The sequence below is a fragment of the Berghia stephanieae genome, chromosome 2, assembly GCF_034508935.2.
Source record: "Berghia stephanieae isolate SIO BIC M18660-M18661 chromosome 2, UCSD_Bste_1.3, whole genome shotgun sequence".
Taxonomy (NCBI): Eukaryota; Metazoa; Mollusca; class Gastropoda; order Nudibranchia; family Aeolidiidae; genus Berghia; species Berghia stephanieae.
In genome coordinates, this window is record NC_088361.1 from 120,730,302 (window position 1) to 120,737,801 (window position 7,500).

The 7,500-nt window shown below is 37.1% G+C and overlaps 1 protein-coding gene across 1 annotated transcript in view; it reads right to left on the reverse strand.

The window, feature by feature from the left end:
- The window catches only part of LOC144966449 (ceramide synthase 2-like), a 65,157-nt gene that overhangs the window by 16,228 nt on the left and 41,429 nt on the right, over positions 1-7,500 (reverse strand). The gene's annotated exons all lie outside the window — the stretch shown is intronic.

Consider the following 7,500-nt stretch of genomic DNA (forward strand, 5'->3'; position numbering starts at 1 on the left):
TCTCTCTCTCTCTTTTTTTTTTTTTTTTCTTTCTTTTCTTTTTTTTTAATTGTTTTTTTAACAGCGGAAACGCGTACTATTGTGAATAATCTAAGTATTAAATCACCCCAACTATCGGGTAACCTCCGTAATGGTAGCATAAAATATCACTTGTAATAACAAGGTCTGAGGTTTGATTCCGAATCGAGGCAGACTGAATTTTGGGGTTGATTTCTTATATTCAAGAGTCTTAAATTGTCCACTTTCAATATTGTGTAAACCAAAAGATGCTACATTCAAAAGGGAAAATAATGTTCAATGCACATCTATGTTATGATCCGATCTATGTCTCATCTCAATGTCCAAGCTCCAGAAAGTTGTGTTATGACAGTCTTTTTGCATGACTAGAGTAACCGTCAGAAACGTGATTGTGCACTTCTAAGTTTAAGCAATAAAACAATGAAGATAAGGCACAATGACAAACACACACACACACACACACACACACACACACACACACACGTCATTAACAATTCCATTATTAAAAGACCACATTCAATAATATATATAATTATTTTTATTATATTTATTCAAGAATGACAAAAAAAAACTTTCCGAAGTGCTCTGCAACTATCCACATGAACTCTCTCTCTCTCTCTCTCTCTCTCTCTCTCTCTCTCTCTCTCTCTCTCTCTCTCTCTCTCTCTCTGGTTTACGCAAGCACGCACGCCGCGCACGCACACACGCACGCACACACACACACACACACACACACATACATACATACACGCAAATGCTAAAAGAGACAATTGTTTACTTTGATGGCTTTTTTCATATTATAACACCATTTTAAAATGTATACAATGCTCTGAAATGCAGATTAAACCAGAATCTTTCTAATCAGATTTAACAATAAACTTTTAAAATCTTACTAGCCTGTCTCCAATATCAAATGGATTTGTCCTATTTCCAACTACATGGGTCACTAGAGAAATAGAATGAATGATGTTGACGTAACTCAGCTCTTTGTTATCGTTTTAGACAGCCAATTGTGTGTTCTCACTAAAGTCCCTCTATCAGACAACAAGCATCAAAAGATTATCGTACATTCGTACATGGTTTTGTATGTTGATCTACCGGGCAGAAGAGAAAAACGCGGAAGAGGTGAAGTTGTTTTCCTTTTTTTTTTTTTTTACCTAAACGCATAACAACCATTTGATCTTTTTCAAGGGAAACATAACGATCTTAATGGGTTGACCAGGTTTATTGTTTTGAAGATGCGAAACCGATGAGCCGAAGCCAAGTCAATGATTCAGACGGGTGTAAAATGAAATAAATAGATTAGGCTGGAAAAGTCGCGTTCGTTTAGCCCGCCCAGTCGTGTCCATCTTTAAGTGTGTTGAATATCGTCAAATTGAGCGTGTTTAAGTTTGTTTTGGGGATATTTTTTTTTTTTTTTTTTTTTTGGGGGGGGGGGGGGTAACTTTCTACTTCCTGACGTTAGCTAGGTGGAATTGAGCGACAGAGTCGCTAAATTTTACGTCCTGCACACTAACTGACGGGTACCAGAATGTGGGTTAACCAAACGATACTTTTACCCGAACTTAATGGATTAACCATGTGTATTGTTTTGAAGTTACGAGACTTCTGAAGAGTGCCTTCTTCCATGCCATTTTTTCACCTGTTCTGGCAGCGAGATTAATGACTGAGGCAAATGAAAAATAATAATATAGATTATGCTTGGGCTTCAACCTCACAATTTTGGAATGGACTATTCTGATTACTGTTGATTCTGGAATACATGCATCGATCGTCCAATTTAATATAAGGGAGTGGGAGGGGGGGGGGGGTAAAATAAAATAAAACTCCCTTTATTCACCCTAGGGGTAATGATTCCTTAGGGCGGGCCTATCTCGAGAAAAAAACCGAAATATCAACACTAAGCGTCAGCAGCAGTAAAGCGCCGCAAAGTGAGCAATCGGGGCCAAGTCTCTGCCCGAATGAAAAAAAAATTGAGATCGGTGAAAGTGGGTCTCGAACACAAGTCTCTCGTTTGGAAGGTGCAATGCGTTGTCCACTCGGTCATTCCTATGGTGTGCCCATTCAATGACATGAGACATCCAACATTAGAGACACATCTGTTTAACGATGATAGCTATCTTGTGTGAAGCTCTCTCGTCTCGGCGCGATTAATTCTAAGCCTTGCCTCGCTTTGATAGCAGACCTTGCACTATTACGTCTATAAACTCAATGACCTCAAGAATACGATAGTAAACTACGGTCAGTACAGTTGGCCTCTCTGTTTTCATCCTTTCACAACAATGTTTCTAACGCATCATGAAACGCTCAAGAGCTTTACTATTTGTGACCAATCCTCTCAAAACAGTATTATGTGGGCTGAACCAGGTGCCAAAAAATTATTTCAGAGTATTAAACAAAATGGCCAGAAATTGATATTCTAGTTTTTGTCACTTTAAGAAATGAAAGTCAATTGGCTTCAATAAAACATAAAAGTACGTAACCAAAATGTCATAATTTTGAACATGAAATCAATTTTTAGCATCTCACCATCCAGAAATGATACCATTTTGAGACAATAGGTCAAAACGAAAAAAGATTTTGGAGTAACCTCAAAATCCCGCAAAAATTATAAACTATAACGACTTTGATATCTCAGGTTTAAGATTTAGTGCCAAGTTGTGGATCATCTTAATCCATCGGTATATGAAGTAAATCTTTTGAGGCGTTGGTGGCTCAGCGGTATGAACTGTATTAAGATTTTGGCCAGGAAAGCATTTACATACTTCATATATAACATCGATAGATGACAGTCAGTCTTACGTACTCTGGATTTTTAAAAAACATAGTTTTAAAATTTTGACAAGCTATGAACTATTTTATTTTATCGATTAATGAGATATAAGTTATGTGGCCAACATTTGGAAATGTGTTGTTTAACTGGACTATAGTACATATTGTTTTATCGAATTTTATGGAAGTTAACCTTATAACTGCGAGACTGATTTTCATCATCTCCAATGTTGTTTACTTTTCATCATCTCTAATATTGTTTACCTGATGATAACTGCTCGGGACATTAAAGCACGCTCACAATGACATGGTTTTTTTTTGGTTTTTTTTTTTTTTACCTAAAATATAATGGCATTATAAAACAATCTGACAGCTAAAGCGAGCGACTGACACGGTCCATAATCGAAACCCACTTGAATTCCCATGTAACGAAGTTGTCGCTTTATTTGCACCACTTGAAACAATGTCGTGTTCATTCCTGCAGTTCACTTCGAAAATTAAACGAACTCACCTGTGATGTTTAATTGAAACTCTGACGAGTCCAATTCCGAATGGGGAACAAATGAAGAATCACGCCGTGACTGTCAGGCTTTAACGCGTCAGAACAGACATACGGAACAAATGGAACGGGATGGGACACAAACATACAAGTATAATCTATAACACTATTTATTATATTATAGTCTAATGAGTTTCGATGATATTTACCAATGGGTGGGCATTTGTTCCCCATTCGGAATTGGACTCGTCAGAGTTTCAATTAAACATCACAGGTGAGTTCGTTTAATTTTCGAACTCTACCTCGTACCCCAATTCCGAATTGGGTTACAAATGAAGCTTGAAAGCGTTTGTCTGTTATGACGTAAATTACGAAATCCACGTAGCACTACTCATTTGTTGTTCATCCAGTACTGCCCTATTGAAATCCTTTTTCGTTCTCTCACTAGCTTATGATAAAATTTTTTAAACGTGGTCTCTGACCTCCATCTTCCCGCTTTCAGTATTATACAAAGTGGAACTCCTTTTGTGGCCGCTTTGCTAGTAGATGCTGCCCGGGTGGAATGGGGCTTAAAAATACTGATATCAATGCCCGCTAACTCCATTGTCTTTTTTGTCCTCTCCTCGTGGTATCTATAGAGATTTCTTTAAAAATTTAAGTAGTGTTGATGCCAACGGCGGAAAAGATTTTTACTGATTTTATTACAAAATACCAGCCATTTCCTGATGTATGTAGTATATTGTGATGAATTGATAATGATTTCACTAATTTCTTCTGAAGTGTTTGCACTTTCGAGAATTTCCCGGACAAGCGGCAGGCTATCATTCTGCTGTTGTGTAATATGGGGTGAACCTTCTGTTTTGTTACTGGATGATGAAGAAGGTTGGCTTTCTTTGGTAATAGGGGTTTGGAACATCTGTTAATAAGTTTATGAGTTTTGGAAACCATGGTTGTGATTTCCAAACCGGAACAATCATGACACAATCCACTTTTTCGGTTTCTATTCTTTGTAGGATTCTGATAATTAGATTAAAAGGAGGGAAAATATAAGCATATAAATGAGACCAAGAAAATGAAAAAGCATTTATTCTCCATGCGTCTGCATCTTTTTTCTCTGAGACACACTGTTCTATTTTATGATTTATTCTACTAGCAAATACGTCAACTTGGAAGAGCCCATATTCTGTGTTAATGTCGTCAAAGACAGATTTCTCTAGAGACCACTCTGTTTCAAGCCCTTTTTCTCTACTAGCTTTGTCCGCTTCAGTATTCTCTTTTCCTGGTATGTGTACAGCTGTGACTGTCATATTTCTCTCTATACACCATAACCATAGTTCTCTGGTTATATTATTGCATTCTTCTTTCATGCTGCCTTTTTTGTTAATACATGATACAGCTGTCGTATTGTCGCAAAATAAAGTAATCTTAGAGTGGCCTTTATAATCAGAAGAAAATGCTTTCAAAGTGAGAAGAGTCGCTTTCAATTCAAGATAATTTATATGCCATCTTCTTTCTTCTTCTGACCTAAAACCTCCAGTTCTAACTCCTGCAAATTCTCCACCTAATCCAGTATTACTGGCATCTGATGTTAAGATAAATCCTTCGGGTTGTGGTCCTATCTTAATAGGTTAACTGCCCACCATAGAAAGCCATCATTTTAAATCTTCTTTATAGCCTCTGTTATAACAATAATATTATCGAAATTACCCTTATTTTTTGTTAACGATTTGTTTTTATAAATCTCCAATCTTTTATAAAACATATTTCCATATTAGTTACCAGGGCAAACTGCAACCAGTGTTCCTATGATTTCCGCTAATTTTCTGATGGTAATAAATTCTTCACGAATGTAATGATCCCAAAGATTTTTCATTTTCTTAATCTTTTCCTCTGTTGGTCTAATGGTCAATGTCTTTGAATATAAGACAAACCCTAAATATGTAATCTCTTGGGTTGGTATAAGGCGAGATTTGTTGGTATTTATTGTGAAGTCCAGTTCATCAAATAGTTTCCAAACTCTGTTACAAGCTCGTAAACAATCCAAATCTGTTCTCCCCAATATGAGGGCATCGTCTATATATACATAATTATGATAATGTTTTCGTCTCTCAGGCGAGCAAGTACTGGTTTTATGACTTTTGTAAAAATCCGCGGAGCATCAGTGAAACCCATTACGAATGAAGTAAATTCGAACTTTCCCCTGAAAACATAAATCTGAAAAATTTTCTAGCTTTCTCATGTAGTGCAATACTGAAATAAGCATCTTTTAAGTCACAGGAACAAGCAAAGCATTGTTCCTGAAATGATATACTGCCTCTTGAAGACTGCTCATTTTAAAATGTGTATATTTAACGTATTTATTGAAATGCTTAAGGTTGAGAATAATTCTAAGGTTCCCCTTACTTTTAGTTCTAGCGAATATATTAGAATACAATAATTATTGATTCTGGTTATCCTCGTCATCCCTCTGACTGCTTGGATAATATTTTTCTCTTTCAATTCTCTAACTTCTCTTTCAATTAGTATTCTTTCCTGTTCCGAAAATGTTATGCTTTTTGGGATAAAAGTTTACACAGGGGTAAAACAAAGTTCTGGGTAAACTCCCCTAATTTGGTTTAACACCCACTGGTCTTTAGTGATTTTCTGCCATTTCTGTATATATAATCTTGTTTTCCTCTCTGTGAAATGATCTATAGTATTCTTAAATTCTAAACTTGCGCTATTGTCTTCTTTTCCCTTCATAATTTATCATTGTTGTCCTAAAGTTAAATTTGGTTCTGTGAGAAGTGTTTCCTTCCTCCCCGTCCTCCTCTTGTTATCGGTCGCCATCTTCTCCCCTCTGCTTTTGTGGGTTCTGGATGGTGAGGGGTAAGGCATCCTCCTTTGACCATTTTTTGATTTTCCATCACAGTGAAACGTGCCAGGTTTTGTCACGGCTTTCGAAAGCTTGTGGGTATCATTAATTGTCTTAATGCTTTCGTCTAAATTATCTCCGAAAAGGAACTCCGTTGATGTGCTTTCTTTCTGTTTGCACAATTCTCTACATTCTTCATTCAGAAAAGGCTTAAGTGCTTCTTTTCGAATTTGGCTGCAATTAGTATATACAGCTGATCCCACTCTTAACAAAACCGTGACTAATGGAGTCATTGCTTTGACCTCTATTACCCTCTTATTATCCTTTTCCTGGCTCCTTTTAACTAAGTCGCTCAGCAGTTTAGCTGTTATGGTTAAACTTTTGCTCATTAACAATTGAATGTTATTGATGGTCGTGTCCTTAGATTTTGCATAAGTAGGCAGTATACGCCATACTTGAGGGTTAATTCGAGGGACTCTGAGATTGGGGGTGTTTTTAGGGCAAAGGTGTTTATCCAACACTTTCTTGGTTTTTTCCCTTTTGACATTAGCGCACACTCCATTATTGACTATCTTTGCCACCGATTCGTGAATGTCTTCACCAAACGATTCTGGTACATTAAAAAAACTGTTCCAGTTCTTTTATTTCATTATCAATTTCATCTTTGTCCTCACTTTCTTCCACCTCTTCTTCTTTCTCATCTTCGTATGTCATATCATTTTCGAGCATCTCTAGCTCGTCGAGGTCACTGGTTGCGGTCATTGTGTGCGTGCCTTCTCCCCCCTTTTCGCTCTCATTCGGCTTTCGTTTCTTTAACGACGGCTCGCTGGAGTCGTGATTAGTCATTAATAGATGCGTTAGTGACTTGAAACCTTCTACAATTAACTGTCCCAATTCCGAATTTGAGGCGTGGGGATTGCTATGGGCGTGGGTATTAGAGTGGGTTTCCTTGCTCACTAAATGTGATGGCCCTGATTAACTGCCTCATTTCCAATTGTTTTTGTTTTAGATTCTAATTTCCTTTTATATGTTCTACTGTCTTTTTTACATTCTCCATTTTTACCCCTCTTTTTCTCTCCCGCGGGAGAAGAAATTGGGTTTTTTGTATGAGTTAACACTCCCTCGGGAGATGTTATGGGAACTGTTTTAGTTTTCTCCCCCGCGGGGGTAGAAAGTTCCTTATTCAACTCTTCCACTTTATCTGGTTCCATTGTTTATTCGAAGTAATTTAAAACATTTTCTCAAAAGTTTAAATCATTAAGCACCACTTTCACAGTGTTAATAATATACTTTTGTATGAATTAACACTCCCTCGGGAGATGTTATGGGAACTGTTTTAGTTTTCTCCCCCGCGAGG